Source organism: Dermacentor albipictus, chromosome 10 (assembly GCF_038994185.2).
Source record: "Dermacentor albipictus isolate Rhodes 1998 colony chromosome 10, USDA_Dalb.pri_finalv2, whole genome shotgun sequence".
NCBI lineage: Eukaryota > Metazoa > Arthropoda > Arachnida > Ixodida > Ixodidae > Dermacentor > Dermacentor albipictus.
This window is the reverse complement of record NC_091830.1, coordinates 16448487-16470660: the sequence shown is the minus strand read 5'-3', so window position 1 is coordinate 16470660 and position 22174 is coordinate 16448487. Positions and strand designations below refer to the sequence as shown.

General features: G+C 43.4%; 1 protein-coding gene across 1 annotated transcript in view; it reads left to right on the top strand.

Annotated features, from left to right (window-relative positions):
* Nucleotides 1-22174, top strand: part of LOC135911495 (achaete-scute homolog 1a-like) — a 465355-nt gene that overhangs the window by 419189 nt on the left and 23992 nt on the right. The window contains exon 6 of the transcript XR_010567361.2: nt 11767-12016. The gene's annotated coding sequence lies outside the window, so the exon portion shown is untranslated. The remainder of the gene's footprint in view (nt 1-11766; nt 12017-22174) is intronic.

Below are 22174 nucleotides of genomic sequence, written 5' to 3'. Positions count from 1 at the left end.
GTGTTTAAGTAAAATTTAAAAAAAAATGAGTGAAACGGCCGACTTGTGATGTCATTTCAATCGAACTCTTCTTATTACGTCCAGATGAAATACGCTTAAACGGTAATGTAGAATATATGTTGTCAGTATATACTGACATAGTGTTGTTTGTTCACTATCCGCAAGGTATACTTCCGCTCAGTTCCACAATGTCATTCCGCTTAGAACTTCACCCTATAGTTTACTTATGACAGGTAAGAAAATACTGACAAGATTCGTGAACTTGCTCTCATATACGTGAGGACATGTCTGCATAAATGAGATAAAATCCTGGAGCGTGGCGACTGTGGATGTTTGGTGGCTTCACAGCGCTAAACCAGGCAAGTAATTCAAAGTATTGCGTAAGCTTCGGCCACAGCGACGAATAGCGGAAGGCTATCGGCAAAAGCGATGTTCGGTTCTGACTGAGATCAAAATTTGCTCTTCAAGCAATAAGCGTAGAAGCGATGTAATCTATAGTCGATGCGATCTCATTTCAAAGATTTCTTCTCCACACTCTATCTACCCACCCATTCTCATGCGAAAGGTCACTGCTTCTTTTCAACGAGAAAATCCTATTTTGTTAAGTGGTATGTTTCTTTCTGCTCAAGGTATTACCATCTCGCCCAAGTCCACCCTCTCTCCCCCTTCCTCCTCCCCTCGCGCTATATCCCGAAGCCGTTACTTTAGGAGGTACTCGTAAATGAAGCAATCCTGGGCCAGACATATCTCCGTACCAGAAGTAGGTCGTCTGGAGAGACTAATGAAAATACAAATAAAAAAGAAAACATACGCCAAGTGCACCTCACAAAGTTGGTTTTGCAAGGGCGTGTGGCTTTTTGGAAGCACCAGCTTACTTGTCGACGCAGACGACACTTTGAACTTGATTACGCAATCACGTTCTAAGCAGAAATGTCTCGTTTCCTAATCAAAATCGCAGCCGACAGAGGAAGTCGAAGAGCTAAACGCGTCTTCCAGGCTCACTCTTGAGGCCTTCTTTATCAAGAAGAATAGAGATAGATGTGTGAGTGAGCCTTCCATCACATTACTGGATGCCGAATTTATCTTCTTGCGCAACCGCCTTTGATGTGCATGTACCGGCTTCTCTTCTGCTTGGTAGGCGCATGCGTGACAAGAGGATATATATATATATGCGCTATCCTTCCTTCCATTAAACAGTTGTGAGTAGCGCTTGTCCTTGTCTGTCTTCCTTGTGTCCGTGGTTTTATTTGCGCTTAGCTACTACTTCAAATTATTTCGAAAAGAAATGAAGAAGGAAAAGGCGAATGACTTGTTCCTGCTGGACTAACATTTATTCTTATGTTATTGGGTAACACTGGTCACAACCCGCGCCTTGAAAAATTACTCGCCATTGACGACAGCTTATGAGGCTGGAGCATTTACACGAATCCTCACTGCGAAGCTGATAGGTTTGCTCCAGTCACTTTGACTTTGCTCGAGTGACCTATAACTTTGCTTGAGAAACTGTGTAAGGTCTCTGAAAAAGTTTAATCTATTTTGTGGCAATGTCCCCTGCGGTTCTTTGCGCAAGGCTCAATACGCTGCTCTCATGTTCCTTCTGTCAACGATGCTGCAAGAAAAAAAAATACTAAAACAGCAATTAGCTCTGTGCTGCGAGAACAATGAGAAATACTTGTTCTTTTTTGCGCGTGCTGAAAACGCTTGATTATAATCACCACAATATCAAAACACTTTGCCGGCACAACGTATTGCCAATGTCGTTCACCATTTTTTTAGTGTTGGTATGACTCACCAATGGCAGCATAATTTTTTTCAACATAATTTGGGCTCAAGCCCGTTTATGTACTTTTTTTTTCGTTCAGTCCTGACGCTACCTTTCCCTGTATCAACATGTTCGTTATGTTTTCATTCGAGAGTTCGTCAAAACTACTTTGACAGCTGCTAAGGTAAACTAATACGTTTTCTATCACAACTGCTCCTTTGCCGAAGCCGTGACTAAGAATTTCTGTGATGTAGGTGCTATCATTCGCGTTCACAAGCATTTTCGCATTTACCACCAACACGTGCCTGCTCCACAACGCATTCGCTGTGGCATCATTGAATAATCTGAGTCTCTCTGGAAACAATAGGGGGATAACGGAAAAATAATATGAACGTTTTGTTTATTCATCAAGTTAACCCAGCAAAATGGGCGATCAAAAGTGACATGTTGCAATGTATTTGCATCCCAAATTCAATTTATTTCAGTTTTATTCGAACGTAAAATGATGCCGTGTTGCGAAATTCGTGAACAAAACATGTCACCCTTGGGGGCCGGACAGGACCCCATTCACGTCTTGTGCTGGCAACAAGCGAGCCAAGCTGCGTCCTGCATTTTCGGCTCTAAAATCTGGCGACACATGTGCGAGGCGACGTACGTTCGCCTCATTATATGGAATGTCATTGTACAATAATGAAACAAGGTCATGCCAGGCGCACTATCGAACGCACACGCAAACTGGGTCGTGCACTGCTAACTGCGCTTCTCTCTCTAGAAAGAAGCTATATACTTGAACCCTATATACGCCAAGTCCACACAGGGATCCCGTATAGCATGCTGCCTTGTTGCCGTCTTAAATATTCATGGCTCTCCTGCCCGCCCAATTAGCGCGGAAATAGTCGAGCGAGTCACGTCCAGCAGAGACTGCAACAGAAAGCAATTTATTTCTAAGTATCACACCGTCCTCGCTGAAGAGAAGCTGTAATTACGCTGTCGTCGTCGGCACGTGACAGCGCCAAGGGTCTGTTTACTGTCGCACCAGTGGCTGCACATATGCATGCTATGTTGCCGCCTCATCATGTATGCGTCGTTTCTCTTGAGCACTTTTTTTTTCTAACTTTCCAGTTGTACTTGCAGCTCATACCGACTTAGAGTTGCCTGTGAAAAGACCCCCATTATTAGAAAAAGTACAAATAAATATTCGTTTTAGTGTACACCGTCTTAGGGACTGAAGAGGTTGGAGAGAGGCCCTGAATAATTGTGACCACCTGACTCCTCTAACGTGCAGGCAAACTACACTGCTTGCGAGTTTTTGCATTGCAGTATTATCGGTTTGCAAGAACAACGACCGCTAATCGAACGCTCTTAATTTGAATGGAGCCAGGCGCATGACCGATCAGTAAAAAAGGCGTGCAATTCACAGAAAAGAAAGCTGATAGTCTACTTTTTTTTCGTGTCTCCTGCTACTGGAATGCAGTGAATGTCTACGAACTAGTCATAACTAATAAGTAAAGGCCACGTGCCGCCCTCCCCCCAACCCCCAGAAGCGATGGCTCCTCACAGACACGGAAACTGATCTCTAAGGCTGTGCTTCGCGTATCGAAGCAACCTGAAGTGATTGCAAAGACTGGAAAAACGACACTGTCGCCATGTATGAAACTGCACCTTCACGCTGGTCGGGAATCATTAACTCTTCTTGTTACCCAGGAGCGTATGTGCAGGGTGCCCCAGATAAGTTTAGCCAGAGTTTATTATTACGCGAATGCCACGTGGCTGGACCGAAACCAAGGTAATGTTGTTTGCCGTCGCCTTGGACATACTCACATTATTTTCTTCATTCCACCTAATTACATAATCGGCCGTAAATAATTCATCAATTTCTGAAATCTTAAAGTTAGATGAAAAGTGTCAATGGAATCATTGCAGAGCGACATGAAAAACTCCCGATACAGCTATCTATTGCTCAGTACGTGCTACATAAAAGTGTTCTGTTTTCGCAGTGCGAATGAAGCCCGCGAATACACGCAAACTGCCTCGAGTGTCCAGTCGCTCGGCAATTTCACGTGCATTTGCAGGCATATTTAACGCTCGAAAAAAAAAACATTTTACTGTAGCACGCATTGAGCCACAGAAAGCTGTATCAGGAGTTTCTGATGTCGCTCTGCAATTTGCCCATTGACACTTTTCATCTAACTATAACCAGTGAGAATTTGAATAAATAATTAAGACTAGTCATCGAATTAGGCTGCATGAAAAAAAAACATAATTTGAGTATCTCCGAGCAACGGCAAGCAACACTATCTTGGTTCTGTCCAGCTGCGTGGTCTTCGCATATTTTTTTTAAAACTCTGGCTCAACTCAGCTGCGACACCCTGTTCATAAGCCTTTTAGGCACGTGATGGTGCTTGCTATAGGCCAAGAGATGGCTTAGTCAAGGCCATAATTGTCATGGATTGGGGCACACTGTTTCGGAGTGGGAATCGCCCACGACAAGTGGTGGTGGCTTGCCATGAACGGGGACGCCTATCCCTGAGGTCATGCTACGCGAGGCCCTAACATCTGGATTGAATCGGAGGCCCACACTGAGAAAGCGCCCCAAACCCACAAGGGCAACCGAGAGAGACACAGATGTTATGTAATGCTATCAGTAACCTCTTTTACAAAAAGTTCAGTAACAGCTTCGACAATGCATATAATTTCATCTTTATATGCAACGAAATTAACGCTTTATGTTGCCTGACTGCATATTATTTTTTAAAGTTGGGCGTCTAAGGCCCATGGAGAAACGGCGTCAATTTTTCCTTAGAAGTACAGCGTCGGTGAACGTATTTCGGAGGGCAGAGCTGGCAGTGGTGTAGAGAGGGCCAAGACGAAATTTTGTGCATCTCAAATAAGTTCTCCGGAATTTAGGCGGCGGCATCCACTTTTGTCAGCCTGCTCCTTTTTCCGTAAATGAGTTCGGAGCAAGAGTAATGGCCGAAGACTGGTGATTTGTCTTGTCAGTGCGAGAGGTATCGCAAAAACAAGGTTACACGAATGCTTGAACCGTCCACCACGTATATTTCACGTGGGTCACCCCAATTCTTCCGCGGTGGGCACCGGAGTGTGGCTCACTGGGAGCACCTGTGCGAGCGGCTTCTTCGGTTCTCAGGACTTGCGGCCATGATAGCGTTACCTTCATTTATTTTCCTGCAGGCATTGTGAACATGTCAGCTGTAGGCCTTCCGTTCTCGAGCTTGAATTACCAATTCTGTGTAGCTGCATAGCCGGGGCGGGGCTTAACTTCAGGTCGCATTAAGGTCCTTGGACTGTGCGGCACGTCTGAATATTTTAGTACGGGCTGATCGAGCTTTGTATCTCGGGGTTACTCGCGATGGAGGTGAACGAGCCCCTTGTGCTTTGTTTGAGAAATGGCTTCCAGTGCAGTGTCTTTCAGAAGGGCTTCCCACCGTCTTCATAGCTGAATGCTGTTGGGACCGTTGCTTATGCGAGGGAAATATTTTTTTTAAATATTTTTTGTCGCATGCATTCTGTCTAGAAGTCGTCCTCTATAGTGAAGTTTTCGCCCGGGCAGAGTCAGGAGACGAAATAGAAAGATGGCAGAGAGAGAGTGAGAGAGAGAGAGAGTCAGATATGTTTAAGAAAAATACATTTCGTTGCTTTGTGAAGCTGATGTTCGTTCAGACTGCTTTTCACTGCGGGTATTTTCAGACGCTGTAATTTTCTTCCGTAACACAATTTTTTCGGCAAAGCATCTCCACTTGTTGTTGATGGTTGTGCCGACATCCCGTCTTCGACAACTGTTCATTATTTAAAGCTTGCATCTTCATGTGAACGTCTGAATTTATTTTCAAATAATACGAACTGGGAATACATCCAGTTCTTGTGCCTATGCTTTCGCTCATGTAAACACACAGGGTGTTTCAGCGAACACTTTGAAAACTTTTTAAATGTTGCCTGTGGCAAATAGCACAATTATATTTGATTAGCCGGTCTTTTCGGAGAGGCGGGCATTAATCGCACACGAAATTGAAACGCACGATCAAGTACCTAGCAAAATTCACTAATTAAATTTTTAACTAAAAACTTTATGGTCATATTGTATTTTACAAATTCTAGCCGTGGAGTTCGCAAGGCCGATCCACTTGGAGCGAATCCTTAGGGTGGCGCCAGTTTCGAGATATAAATTCCCGAACTTTGCGGAGAAATGCATCACAGCGTTCCAGTTACTTTTGTGCTTTAATGCGTAAAACGACGTTTTGTCGTTTTGTTAAGAAAGTAAATGAACCGCCATTGGACAAAACGTCGACAAAACGACGTTTTGTCGTTTTGTTAAGAAAGTAAATGAACCGCCATTGGATTTCTCCGCAAAGTTCGCGAAATAATATCTTGAAACAGGTGTCATCCTGAGCATTTATTCCAAGTGCCTGAGAGCTCTACGACTAGAATTTGTAAAGTGAAATATGGGCCATAAGGTAACTAGCTAAATTTTTAATGCGTGAATTTTTAAATTACTTAGTAGATTATGTATTCCAATGTTGTTGTTTTTTTTACCCGCCATGGTTGCTCAGTGGCTATGGTGTGGGGTTATGCTGAGCACGAGGTCGCGGGATTGAATCCCGGTCACGGCGGCCGCATTTCGATGTGGGCGAAATGCGAAAACACCCGTGTACTTAGATTTAGGTGCACGTTAATGGACCCCAGGTGGTCGAAATTTCCGGAGTCCTCCACTACGGCGTGTCTCATAATCAAAAAGTTGCTTTCGCACATAAAACCCCATAATTGTAATTTCAGTGTTTTTCTTGCGCGAGTAAAGTGCGCCTCTTCGAGTAGACGAACTCGTGAACAAGAATTGATCTATCTGCCACAGGAAACCTTTACATTTTTTCAAAGTGTTCGCTGAAACACCCTGTACATTGATGGTACTAATAAGTGAAAACACGGCTTTAATATATGTAGTTCCCCAAAGACCAAATTAAAATCGCTCAAATATATGTATGCAGCCGGCCACTTACAGAACAAAGAAAAACGTGTCATGCTTATTCACTGTGACATACGCGTGAAAACTTTTTTAGTGCCGACCAGGGTTGCCGAAACAAATCACCTATAACGTTTTCTTTTGTTATTCTTGTTCACTTATTCTTTAAGACATTTATTAATATATCACTCAGCAATGCGTTTGACAGATCATGTACTTGCTCAATATTAGGCGCTATAGTAACCTTAAATAATGTTGTTTTTCAACTAAGCGAATATCTTTTTTTTGCGTTTCCTCTGATTTGAATACGCACGACGCTATCCAGATTTCAGTAGACAAGAGCATGTCTGAAGGCAATCATATCCCCTACAGGTTGCGAACAAGTGATTCTGATGCGGACGACGGCTCGCTTAAGGTTCTTTGGGCGCGCGTGGTACTTAGAGCCAATGCACCGTAGTTCAGTACAGTATGCATGTACTTGTACAGAATTCATTATTCGAATGCAATACCTTAAATATAAGGCACACCCGACGGCACAGTCTGAAGTCTACTCTGTAAATTTAATCTCGACCTGACTGCACCGACGCAAGGCACCCCTTATGTGGTTGGTGTTTCTTTGACGAAAGCTGATTAAGCACAAACTGAAATGGCTGACGTTGCGGCATTCGATTTCTACAGGGGCTAAAAAAACATTGGCCCATTGCACCTACGTCTTCAATTTTACACGCAAAGGCAATCATTGTCCTGTGCAATTGAAACGATTGGAAATATCGTCCACTTTGTTGATTCTTGTGGGATACTGTCTCCGCTAATCATTTGGCCCCGGTGCAGTTAAGACTTTTGTACTTTTTGAGGGCCACCGCTCTTTAGGAACGTCTTCGACGGCATAGCGCTGTCCGCACGATCTCGATCATATTCGCCACGTATTGTTTCCCTTTCGAGCGCCGTAGAAACAGCTAGCTCCTTTTCTGGCTGATTTCCCTGCGTTATCTCTATCTCTACAAATCATTCTTTTCTACCTTTTTTTCCTTTCTTTCACTCTCCGTATTGTACAAACATAGGTGCGGTATATCACGACCATTTGTGCACCTCTGGTTTTTTGTCACTGAGCCGTGCTTCCTTAATGGCTGCAGAATACAGTCCCAACCTTTCCGTTCTTCATAAAGAACCACTCCTCTCTATCTCATGGTGCAACAATGTAGGATTAGCTGCATAAGTGCTGAATTTGCAGATTTCTTTCGACTCAAGCTATTATCTTTTTCGAAAGCAGAACAACACGAGCTTGTTACACCCAGCAAATTTCCACTAACTAGGAACATGTTTGCTTACTCAGCTCAGAACCGTATTGCTGTGTACTGTGTCCTTCAATCGCTCGAGCATTCGCTCACCTTTGTCTTCATCATTTTTTGCTTAGTGTTTACTTTGCCCTTCGAGATGCGAATCATTTATCACGGTGTTTAATGGCTAGTTGCAATAGGCAAACGCAACTGTTCATTGTAAGCAAAATACCGTAGCTGAAGGCACACCACCAGCTGGGGACACACCCCAAGATTCCATTAGCTTTCACGCTGTCTAGTCAGCTGGCCTAGGGAAAACTTGCGCTGCACTGCGTCCACCCCTCCCATTAAGCTGGTGCTCAGCTAGCTCTGTTGATTCATCCATATTCTATCAGCAGCCATATTTCAAGCGATAGCTTTCCTGGCTAACATGTGCTACCGCTTGTGTATGTAGTTGATTAGCATGAACCAAATGAACGTCAAGCAATAGGTCATGAATAATCGGATCGGATCATTTTTACAGCTTGGCGCGCTCGAAAGTATTTCGTTATCAGCCACGTGTAATTTTTCAGCTGCCCTGAAGCACGGCAAACTTGGAGCGTTGTTGCGAAAAAGAAAAAGAAGTAAGAAAAAAGCATCGCCAACGATTTCACCATCAGGCCTCCCACGCACTCACCAACTTGAGCTCCAAATATATTTAGCATCTCGGTGCACTTAGCGTGAACGAACACGAAGTGTAGCTTCGCGAAGCAGTGTCGTGGAGTTGAAGTGGTTTGAGCAAAATGTGGGATTTCTTCTTTTTGTATCGGTGCCCCTTGGCAACAAGTTTTTTTTTTTCACCTTACTGCGTGCCAGTGACAAGAAAGATGGAAGAGCCTTATTCTGCTTAGATAATGGCAAGGTTTCGATATTAGTCGCCTTGAAAAGTGGGTCGCATTTCCATCAATGACGACCAGGGAGGATTGATGAGATGGAGGGAGGAGTTGGAGCTGGCGATGCTTGCGACGCTTCACTTTTGCATCACAAAGCTTGCACAGAGATTAGTCTGCACGCTTGTATTGAGAGACAGCGGCTTATCTTATTTTCATTTTCTTCAGATAGGCTTAGAGTGCTAAGAAATGACACATCTATGTTCGGCCAAGTTGGATTCAAAAGTGGAGTTATCAAGTTTTGGTAATTTTTATTTTAGTTTCTTAGGCTTAGAGCGCTAAGAATATGACACATGTATAATCCGGCTAGTGGACTAAGAGTGAAGACATCAAGTCGGGTTAATTTTAATTTTAGTTTCTTCCCTTCCTTCTTCTAGGGCCTTTCTCTCCCCTCTTCCTCGCAGAGTAGCTTGCTGGCAAATAATACGCCGGGAACACTCTCTGCTTTTAAATATAAAGCCCCTCTCTCTCAAGTAGCAACGATGAAGGTCACACAATTATGGCAGTATATTGTTTATAACTAACTGCGGGGTGGATATCTTAGGAAAAATAATTAAGACAATTTAGATATTCTCTACAGATTTCAAGTAGGCTCTTCTACCTTTTTATAGACTCGCTCTTTTTTTTTTCTCTAGAGAAAACATTCATACTGTTCACGGAGAAATATCGTAATGACTGTTTTATTTTTGGTTTAAACGTGGCCATTTGTCTTCGAGCTCCTGCTCAATGACAGAGCGAGGAAGGGCCCTTGGTGGTCTTGGCTACGCGCTCTTCCTAACAAATAGGGGGTGCTGAGATTCGCATGCAAATTTTTCCCCCAATTTTTTCGCGAAAATAGAGGGGGGTGCTTAGAATCGCGAAAATACGGTATGTATGTATGTATGTATGTATGTATGTATGTATGTATGTATGTATGTATGTATGTATGTATGTATGTATGTATGTATGTATGTATGTATGTATGTATGTATGTATGTATGTATGTATGTATGTATGTATGTATGTATGTATGTATGTATGTATGTATGTATGTATGTATGTATGCACTTCTTGCTGAAGCAAGGATGATTCGGAAGAAATTTTATCTTACTTGCGCAAGAAGGCTTTAAAAAGCCATAAACGTATTGGGCTGCGTGCAAAACATTTGTGGGTTTCAATATCTGCACTTTTTCTGCCTTTGAAATTATGCATGGAAGTTTCTTTTACTTTGCAGTAGTATTCACCTTCCGTTTACTGTCGAGTCTCTCGGTGTCTTGCGAAACAGGAAGCGGAAAGAATGGGAACATTGCAGCTATTATCCGCACTTGAAAGGCGATCTGCATAGCTTAGCTTATCGACAAAGCAAGAAGCGCTTGGCGAAGCGTAGTTTCAAAATTGAATGTTCATCTCTCAATGCGTGTCTCGACGCATATCTTCATTTTTCTATATGAATGCACCTGAATTCCGTTGAGTTCCTGAGACTAGAGACAGCCCTACTATGTAGTTCGTTTCAGTTATGTTCTCCTTTACCTCGTTCTCATCTCTTCAGCAATTTCAAGGCAGCAAGAAATACGATTATAAGCGGACGTAATTTTCTCCTCCGTCTGCTTATTCCATTTTCGTGCATCTGATTCAGACTGTCTTTACAGGAGTAAATATATTCAATGCCTCCGGGTCATCAAAAAATATAATAGAAGATTCTAAGCATCCCTACTGTTGCTTTAGTAATTGTGTAGCTACTTGTAGCGCCGACCGATGGACAAGCACAAGAGTCTTGGAAGTGACGGCACAAGCGTCTATTAGAGTAATTTTTATATAATATCTTAAGTTGAAAAAGAAACGTTGCATGCGGAATACATTGCAAATATAATAATCGAAGAAATCTCAAAGAGTACGTTGCCAAATAAATAAGGTATAATACCAGCACTGTCTTTTTTCTTTATTCAACAGAGTAATCATTTTCTTGCTTGTACACATAATCGATATCAACGTCGCTGCACTCTTGCAAACGTAACATTCGCATCTACAATACTCAAAATTATTTTTTGCCGGTAATGACAACTAACAATTGCTTTACAAGATCTCTCTTCAATTTCGTGAGCGAAGTTGTAGGGGTGCCGCCTTTATCCCCGAGACATTGCTTTCTAAGGGAGCTCCTTTGTAGCGATCGTATCTGTGTTGAGCTACGTTTTTTTTAATACATGTCGTTTTCCTAATACGTTTTCCTAATATATGTCGCGTCCATTGGAATCTATTGAACATAAACGACAATTCTGCGACGCAACTAAACTTGAACCTGCTGCGCAGGTTCTTGCAATCTTTGATCGGCTGTCTTGCTTCTGTGAGAAAAAGGCCAGCAGACAGCACTTATGTTCGGCTTAGGCTTTGGGCACACGCACTGTTTCTCGCAAACTTCTTCACCCCACATGTTTACAACGCACTGACACGCCGGTCAGCTGACAATCGTGCAGTGCTGTCGAAGAATTGGAAGCCTCCACTTGGCCCCTGACAGCAGTGACTGAAACGAGTCAAGACGCTCATAGTTTCCCTCAGAGTAGCAGGCCGCTCACGCGAAAGGTCGCAGCTAGCAGTGGTAGTCGGTGTCTTGTGGAATCAACCCAAGCTTGTGGTCTTTATACCCCAAAAATTGCCTTTCTGCCCTCTTTCTGGTTTCTCTTGGTCGTTATCACTAACCAAGTCGCCGCTTCTGGTAGCTGTCATCCTAACGGCATTAAATCATGTGCATTGCTTGAATAATGAAGGTTTCATTCATTCATTCATTCATTCATTCATTCATTCATTCATTCATTGATGGATTGATTGATTGATTGATTGATTGTGCAGGTCGAAGCAAGCCAATCCAAAACCAGCGCACGCGGTCTTCCCCGCAGATCAAGGACAGATATACGCGGGTGTATCTTGGCGTAAAGAGCGTCCTTCCCGCCAAGAAAACTGCTCCTGTCGGTGGGCGGTAACGCTACGTAATTCTCAGTGCTGAGTGTGTTGGAAGGAAAAACTGAATTAACACAAACTTCGTCGTGGGCCGCGATGTGCGACGGCTCCAGCTCACCGGTGAAGAACAGTCAGCTTTTCGGTGAGTTGGATGCTTGATCTTTTTTTGCATTCGGCCTGCGTGTTCCAGTTATTGAAGAGGGAGCAAGGTGCCGCACGCAAGCTACGATTGCGAGAAACTTGCGCAAAGCATTAGAAAGGCAACAAATAACATGCTAACTGACCTGGGTAGGTAGACCAAACAGCCACTTTTAAGAAACGCGCGAAATAAAAATTGATTAAACGTCTTCCTACCACTTTAAGGCAAGTTCAAATTGGTAAGCATAAACACCTGCGCACTCGCGGTAAAAGAAATCAGGGAACCAACCATAATTATATTATTTTGCGCCACAGATTCCACAAGGAACGCAATTCACTGCGAATTCTAACAGTATGTCGCTGAAATGTCGGAAGGAACGCTGTTTTTGTATTGAATCATGTCGGTGCGTTTCGTCATACAGATAACAAAAAGGAAGGAAGGAAAAAGGGGAGAAGGAAAGGCAGGGAAGTTAACCAGTTTAGCCTAACCGGTTTTCTATCCTGTGTTTATTTTTGTTTAGTTTTTTGTTATCTAAGACAGGCACCCCGCACACTTCTCTAAAACTATCGTCAAGTACAACGACAAACTCCCCTCAGATAACAAAAAAATATTTCAACGTGTTGTTGATGTGCACTTGCGTGAATCGTGTAACTCACAGCGATGGGCCTACCGGTTTTCGTGATTTTGAGGTTGCAGTTATTTTTTTACTTCTTGTAAAAATTCGTTTCTTCATGATTGTTAATATAATGCTCAACCGAGATTTAAATGTTGCCAAAAAATAAAATAAGACAACTCTGCGCGCAAATGAGGTGTGCTCAACTACTCAGGAGTTTGATGCGGGAATCGTTTTGCGCATTTTCCAACAAAACACATTTAAATGAACACGAAACCTGCTCTGCAATGATTTGCGGTTTAGCAAAGATGTGCGTGGAAATGCTGCATAAGCTGCTGCTAGGTTACACTGGTTCATATTATTTTTTGAAAAAAAAAAAAAAGCTGAGTATATATCTGCAATGTTGATCTTACTTTTTTTTACGTGTACCTGTCATTCCCGCCCAAGTTTTTTCTTGTTCACTTTAACGCCCTTGCGCTCCATAAAGGTTGGGTTTCATAGACCAAACTTAAGCCGAGCCTATCATGCACTTTCGCCTAAAAGAGCGCCGGTCAACTTACCTGTGTATATGAAGCGCTTGGAGTGTGAGCGACCAGTGTTGACAGAGTTTCCATAGCTTATAGATTATGGCGGTCATTGACCTTAATTGCTTTCCAAAGAACACACGAGGTCGATGCGAATACGTCGCGAAGCTTCGGGCGAAAAGTCATTCAGAACCAACTGTAACCGACATAAGCAAGTGCGGTTATGGGAGCTGCGATTGAGGCTCGACTATGTGTGGAGGGAACAAACATTAGGGGAAAAAAGCGATCGATCTTTAAATAAAACAAGTCCAAGCATTGATTCATTCAACGAAAATATATTTCCTAATCAATTTTATATACGCATATGGCGAGGAAAGAAAAGGGCAACTCTTATTCGCTCAAGAAATAACAATAACTAGCTCTTTTATTGCGCCCACTATAAATGTTGACGCCGCTGCCACCTGCGATGCAATGCAGCTCTTGAAGCGCGCAGAAAGGCGCACTTGTAAAGTTCGCCTGTTACAATACGACCCCACTCATACGTTCTGTTGTTTTGCTTGTCAACGTTTGTCTGACTTTGGTGGCGCGGCTGGCTTCGTCATTTTTTAGCCTGTTCAGTCAAAAGCAGTCTGTTACGAACGCCAGATTGTTTACTTAGCTGTATTCGTGCGGCTGCGCTGGCCAACGGGCTTGGCGTACGACGATAGAGCCAAGCACTCGAAGCTTTCGTCGGTCTCCAAATAAAGTATGTTTCATGCAGGGGTGCAATTTCGACACCCGTACGGCTGACCTTTTGCACCATCGCTTTCCGCGCTGAAGACTCGAGACCCCCATCGTGTCGACTTGGGGGGAACTTGAAAATGCAGCTCTTGCGGCAGGCCAGCGAAGCAAATCATGTGCCTTTGAGAACAAAACGCGTCGCTTCTGTTTTAACGTATATGACGTCACATTATTTCTTTCTTCCGCCGGAAGTGTTCCCATGTCACGAAGATGGCGCTAAGCTCCATCGGCTGCCGTGGAGCCGCATAGTTTTTAACGTATGGGCTTCTACAGGTATGGTAGCTTCACCACCAGGTATATTTACCTTGCTACACGCGTGACTGAAGTCAATGCAACACTAATCATAAACGAAAAAGCTGTCGTGAGCACTTTTAGTCGCATACCATGCAACTTAATCGCTCTTTTCAACGGGGCATAAAAGTATTCTGGGGAAAAAGAGAAAAGTATCCTTGCGGTCGCTTAGGTGGTGTAAGATAGCCTGCAACAGAAAATGCTCATGCGCAATAGGTGGGCTATGGTGCATGCTTTTATAAAAGTGTATTTTTGAAATTTTCGTTGAGCTCCTGTTTGCAATTCCGTATTACGGGAGTAATGATAAATCCATCAGGAAATTCTTTCAAGTGTTTCAGTATTATTTTCACAGCATGAACTTTTTTGACAATGAACATGACGTTTCTCTTGATGAAAATCATGAAGGCTTTATCCCTGATGCCTTATTAGTGAAGTGAAGATGGGTTCCAGCATGGTCTTTAGATCAGGCATTCACTAGGGAATACAGACTAGGTTTAACAATTATCGATGATAAGTATTGCTGTAGTGTACATTGTGGTCCTTCCATTTTGTAACAGTTAGAGAAATCCGTTACCTTTCCTTGACTGTCGTTTTCTTCAATAAGGTTTCTGTTGACTTTCGACTGAATATTATACAGGATTTTTCTATCAAGCAATATTTCGCGAATACTTCTTGTGCAGGTGTCGCTTATAAAATTTGTGGTGTCCTAACTTCGTGGTCCACAAAAAAATATCAATGGGCTTCCGATTAAGTTTATGTTTGCTTTTATTACAAGATGAATAAATGCGAGGAGTAACGACAAAAAGCATAGCATTATCGCTATGAAAGCATTAAAGCGAGAAGGATCAAATGTGGTCATTTCGGGATATTGTGACGAAATACGATTAAATAAGGACACTATCGTACGTGTATTTATTCCTTCTATACATACCTGCTTCTTTGTATGGAACCGAGAATGGAAATATGCACCCCCCCCCCCCTTCCTCCTAAAGTTAAGTGTTTTCTTTCCAAAACCGTACAGTGGCGCTATGCTTGCTATGCGCTCTATTTCCCTTTATTTTCCCACCGAACCGCAAGCTCTGGGCACCCGCGTACTTTGTGGTCTGTGAGGAAAGAGCGGGAAGTTACCCAGCGCTGTGGAGCTAACTTGCAGTTATCGCGAGAAGCTACTATCCGGGATAATGAAACAAAACATTGCATCGCAGATCATATATTTTGGCCGACATACGTAGTCTGCTGCGAAGTCTGCATTCCAAGCGCTTTAAGCGACGGCAACTATGCGTAAGCTGTCATCCCTCGCTAATGTCGTGGGAATGTGGCCATAAAGGTGACCGTGCCAACGTTCCAGCGTGAGTGTTTTCTTTAATTTTCTAGGCAAAGTTGGCCCACGTTGAAATTGCGTTGCTTTCATGTAAATCTGTGTCATTAGCGCCAACTCGCTTTGTGCCACTCTGTATCACATTTTGCTTGCGCTTGCAGCAGGCTTTGTACAAACTCACAGCACTTTCATTTAATGTAACATGATCGTCTTTACGTAAAAATGATAGCATTACATTTCAAGGAACAAAAGACTAGTTGTAACAGGCTTTGAGAACAGTTTGTGGCAGTATAATGCATTAAATAGAAAGAAATAAATTGAAATCGCGGCTTTCCATTCGCGCATTAGTCCTGTGGTTCTCGTACGAAATCTGACCAATCAAATGGGGTTCCTTTACGGGCTTGCCATTAACCTTCTTTTAACCCATACGTGCTCTGACGCAGCTCTGCGGGTACTATGTTATTTTAGGATCATGTATTGTTGCGTATATTTCAAATACAAACAGTTCAGGGCTGACTAAATCTCGTTATTTTGCTTTCGCTTTTGCGAATTTATGTATCGAGGCATGGCGTCGGATTGCGCACTTATCGCAAGCACCATCTTTGTGACCACATAAATGGTGGTGCCAGATTGTAATTCGTGAGTTACTACTTCCGAAACGTCTGTTGCTTGGTAATTTTTGTTGCCGTTTCATTTGTCCGCGGCTGTGACTGCTACCACGAGACAAATCTCGCTGAGTTTGTGAAAGGAAACCACCGTGAGTTTTACGAATCGATACTTTCAATATGCTAGTAGTAAACGCGTGCTCGACAACCAGTGTGATATAGACTTCTCCCTGTCTGCAAACAGTGTGACGTCACTCCAAGTGCCCCTTCTATCTGCCGCACCTCCGAAATTGACACCCGTTTGCAAAAAAAAAAAAAAGACGATCAGCTTGTTGCATGTCGCTGCATAGGAGCACTGCTTGTGTCAGAATTCTTGCATGTCGATTTTTTTTTTTACCGACAGCTTCTACGAATTGTGCTTTGAAAGTAACTGTGCTCGATATACTGGCGCAATGACGTAGTGTTCTTGTCAAGTGCATGGTGCCTTATAGTTTAGGTCAGCCATATCGCGATTTCTTAAGAATGACTCTGCCATAGTTGTAACAGTCATGAAAACATTCATTTCTGAAAGCAAATATTTTACCAGAGCAGATGGACGTCTTTCTGGAGCCGAAACCGCACTTTCCCTAATTTCCACAGCTTTGACGTGAATGTATTTAATTTGCCTCCATTTACGTTGCAATATTAAATTACATACAAGAATAACTTCGTCTACAACTGTCAGCCATATCAAGTTGTGAAAGAAAAAATGCAAGAAGAGTCATTACCCCGCTTTAGGAGCAAAGCAAAAAAAAAAACGCGGTGGTCAATTCCGAGTTCTTCCTTACAGCGTTCTTCATAAGTGACTCTGTTGGTTAAGGATGTTGATAACCTTATTTTAATTCATTTTACGCGTATTAGTCATCCAGATGTGACTGCACGAAGTGGATATGAATTCCGCATAATTTATTGCGCGTTAATTTATCTGGGCTTGTGGCCTCCCTATGCTGCGTTAGCTGTAGATAGACTCAGTTTTGCGGGTTTATGTTCATTATCACAGCATAAATTTCGTACCGTAAAGGTAACTATAAGAACGAGAAATAAAACAACGAAGTTCAGTGTTTTAGTTAAGACCCGTGAGATCTGCTATAAGGCGCGACAATTTTAGTGGGACGCTTTTTGAGCAATCCCGTGGCCAAGCTTAGACACTACGCAGCTTCGGAAATGGTAAAAGCGTGCTATTAGCGCATGCAATATCCTTGTGGGGAAGCATAGGTTGTCCCGCCAATGGTATAAGAAAATGCTAGGAGGTCGTTTACAGTTATCACCGGTAAGCCGATAGATTATGCTCCAGCTCAATTGTTTTCTCCACACAGCATAGACGGCACTGATAATATACGCGCACACCAATGATGGCGTCTCATTCATTCCTTCCTGTTGAAAAATGACGGGCGCTTAGGTTTTGTCGACGTCCAGTCGCTGCGAGCTGCCCCTATTGCAAGTACTGCGAGTCAACATTTTCGCAAACGAGATGCACTGTTATTCGCGCATTACACAACACACATGCATCCAGACCACAATGCGGTCCGTTTCCCAGCTGCGCAAATATGAGTCCACACTCTCACTGTTATTCACTGCTCCCATTTCAAACTTCTACAAGTGTGGTGCAGGACAACTCTTCATCACCCTCTCACCCTTCTCCATAGGCCGGAGAAAGGTGCAGCTTCAGGCTCCACCGCCGCTAAGATTCAAATCCATCCCCCCTGTGGCATTGCGCTGTTGGAAGCGGGATGTGTTAGCCGCTGTGCTGTTTTGGCGCGGATTCGCGCAGCGTTACTGCTTGGAAATTCCTTCGGAGTTTTACGCCTCACACAGACTCTGAGTTTGGAGAGTCGGCGCACCTACCTCAGAGGTCGTGACAGTCACGCGCTCCCATGTCACTGTCGGTGTTCGACTTTCTCTCGGTAAGCGATAATGGGCGCCAAGAAAAAGGTGAAAAAAGCTTCACGAAGGCAACTACCGCTGCGTTCACATCTGGCGTTGGTCCTTAAATGAAATCGAAGAACATCTCGAAAGGTTTCGTGTCAGTGCTACTGAACAGAAAGTCGAGGCGCTCGATTTTCCTGATTATTGCTCGTTGCTCGGGTAAACATCTAAGCTGTGTACGCCGCTTGGATAGCATTTGGAGGGTTTATTGGCCAGTTACCTGCTCCTAAGCTGGCGCACAACGTGAGGCTTACAGTTGGCGAGCACATTCTGGACCCGCCCCATAGCCGCCTCCGAACTCGCTCGACTAATATCGTACACTTGCGGAAAAGCACAAAAAGGTGGACGGGCGTACAGCTGCCATCTCAGCACAAGCAATGCTGAGACGTCTTCTTTTTTTTTTGTTAGCTGCACGTCGTGCCATTCTCCTCCCACTCCTTTATGTAGTTCGTTTGAGCCCTGAAAGTATTTTAATAAATTTATTTATTTATTTATTTATTTACTTATTTATTTATTTATTTATTTATTTATTTATTTATTTATTTATTTATTTATTTATTTATTTATTTTTCAATACTGCTGCTCTCAGCTGAGGCCATAGCAGGAGGGCAATTCAATACGTGAAACGTTTGCGAAACAATCAAATATCTAAGCAAATGTAGGAAATAAGAGGTTACATTACAACAACACATACTGGTTACATGAATACCGACCATGAACATCACTCTAGTGTTACTAAAGTTTAGCAATATTGATACCATAACGTAATAATTTTTTTTAAAAATGTAGTAGAGCGCCGCACGGGCAATACGCATGATGTCCGTTCGGCTCGCAACCGGCAGCGAGTCGTCGTTTCGTCCATTTTCACTTTTCTTTTCCATATTACTTTTACACTACAATCAATCAACGCAGTAATATTTGGCTATCATTTACTAATTGTCTCCATCATGTATTGGCTTCGCATGTAGTTGTTATTAAGATAAAATCGAGCCCATCGGTTGCCCTCACGCTTTTAACGCGAAGGCATTATATTCCCCATCCCGCTAAAATCAGCCGGTGTCGGCGTGACTAAAAGATCGTACCAAAAAACGTCTTACTGCACGAAAAAAGAGTAAAAAGTCATAACAGAATTCTCGGATGGAGGTCAAATTTCTCAGGGAATTTCCCGTAAGCAAAGTAAATTAACGGCATTGAAAAGAAAATTTGGTAAATTTCGGCCTCGGTGGTAATCGAACCCGTGCCCGCCGGGGTGGGAGACGATGCGCGCTTCCCTGACGCCTCGGTGGCATTTTTTTTCTATATTGCCTTCATTACAGCACCGCGTAAACGCGTACAAAGCAAGTCAGTTGGTGCAGAAAAATAATATTGCATCATTTGCAGAGACTGTACATATTTAAAAGGCCCTCAAACAGGATATCACAGACGCCTCGGTGGCTCCACTGTTCTGGCTGACTAAAGAAGTGCCTAGTACCTGCGTCATTGCACAGGTCATGTCGCAGCCATTGGGCTGACTAAAGGCGTGGCCTAGAGCGTGCGACATTGGACACGTGACGGCGCAGCGAATGGAGAGGAGGTGGAGCCACGTCACGAGCGTATAAAACGAGAACGTTCACGACGTTCCGAGTTATACAAACGGTATAATCATCATTTATAATTTTATAATATTTTATATATTTATAATATAATAATTATTTATATAATAAGTTTATATTTTATAATAATAATAATAATAATAATAATAATAATAATAATAATAATAATAATAATAATATAATATAACAATAATAATTATATATTAATAATAATAATTATATAATACTATAAGAAATAAAATAGTTGCGAGTGCAGCGAGTGTCGTCTTTTCCTGTTTGTCTTCACTGTGTCCGTGTCAGTGCGCTGCTTCACCAGCAAGGTATGATGATCACTCACCAACTAGCCCAACTTTCCACTTTGCTAAACGGTATAATGCTTTCGCATTACTACACGCAAGCAGTCTTAAGCGCCTGTGCCGAATTTTCGCTTCTCATATGGGAACCAGGTTTGCTTTGAAGGTTGTATAAGCCACCAGTGTGCTTGTTTCTCCGATGTCTGTCGCCTCCTTTTCCGGGCGGTGCAGAAAAGACTGAGACGCCAAATGTATCGCGCTCTGTCTTTCTTTTTTTTTATTTCCGCGGCGCAATCTGCTTCCCATCTGTATTGGACAGAGGGCCTCCCAATTTTCCCCCGGAGCTATTTTTCGTACCGGCCACGGCCAGTGGCTGCTGTTCCCGGTGTTGTTGTTGTTGTTCGGGTAATGCGACTGGCGTTCCCTTTGAGGAGAGATTTACGCGGCTGCGCTTTTTGGAGCCTGTTGTGGATGTTCTTTGTTCCTTTCCAGATGTCCGGGTCTTTTTCGCTTACGGCTTCGGGCTCTTCTCGGGGAAGGCAGTTGGCTGGCGCGAGTCTCAGTTGTGCAGCGTATGTCTTTATGCTTTCATGTACGTGTGCTTGAACGATGTTCCTTTGCCTGTCTGCTTACGCCTGTCCCATATATTCCGTCCGTATCAATCTCTGTGTATGTCCCCTTCCATAGAACGTGTTTCTCGGCAACAAAAGCGTGGAGCGTCGAGTCTTTTGGCCAGAGTTCTTTCTTCCCGGACGCGCATTTCGTATGCCGGACTTCAATGGTGCGGTTGGTTAATAGGCTCGACTCTTACCGTTTCCATTACCCTTGCTTTAGCCTCACTACGTAAGGCTCTAGAGGGGGGAACTTTGGGCCAGTTCGTCCGACATGTTTAAAGAGGAAAAGAACCCCGACTTCAAACGGGACGTGATGAGGGAGTGGACAGGACGAGGGGTAACCAGCAGCGTAAGGCTCTGTTTGTTTGCTCAGACAATTATATCTTACGTAAAACGTAGAGAAAACGCCAGCTGCGACTGTCGACAGAATGCGTTTATGCTCTGAGGCAAGGCTCCGAACAAAGTTGTGGACAGTTCGCGCGCTCTTTGGCAACGCCCTCACGATCGTCTTCTCTGCAGCGATTAGTCTTCTCCGTCGACGTCAGCAAAGCCTTGCAGCGAAATCACCGCCAAGTGTGAGCTGTGTTCTTTTTCGTTTCTTTGGGTGATTGCCCTTTCCTAATCGTAATCGATGCCATTTGATAACTTTCACGCATGTCGCGCTTGTATGCAAAAAAAAAAAAAAATTGAGGAAGCTGTCGTTGCTACGATACAAGCGTGGAAGCTAAGGGTGAGTTGGTGATTGTTAAAATAATAATAATATTTGGGGTTTTACGTGCCAAAACCACTTTCTGATTATGAGGCACGCCGTAGTGGAGGACTCCGGAAATTTTGACCACCTGGGGTTCTTTAACGTGCACCTAAATCTAAGCACACGGGTGTTTTCGCATTTCTCCCCCATCGAAATGCGGCCGCCGTGGCCGGGATTCGATCCCGCGACCTCGTGCTCAGCAGCCCAACACCATAGCCACTGAGCAACCACGGCGGGTTAATTGGTGATTGTTAATGACGGCGTTCTGCGAAATGTACGAATGGTTTAGGGTATGAACAGAGCACAGAGAAAAAAGAGCACTGCAGGACTTCCACCATATCTTTATTACCAGAATAAGAGCAGCATATATACAGGTGTCTGAAAAAGACAAGAACCGGTGATAACGGAGACGAGGCAAATCGCTTGTAGCAGGCGGCTGCAGTTATCCTACAACCCGGCCAGACAATCACGCCGAAGCCGTGATAGTTCGATAGAAGAGGTGCTCACGCAGCAGACACGAAGCTTAGAAATCGCTTATCCTTCAATTATCCCTGCCTTGCCACTACAACGCATTGATCAAGCAAGAAGCGGGATGCAGCCACATTAGCGGCAGTGAGTGCCGTAATGGAATTCTTAGCGAAAATTATTTAGCTAATATGTACGGATGCTTTTAGTTATTCGGGATTCCCTCGCAACTTTACATTTGCCAACGTTTAGTTCCATTAGCCAACGTTTGCACCAGTTTGATACACTAGACTGAAGATGGTTAGCATCCTCTGCATTAGCTATTTCACGAAAGAAAATTGCAGCGTGAC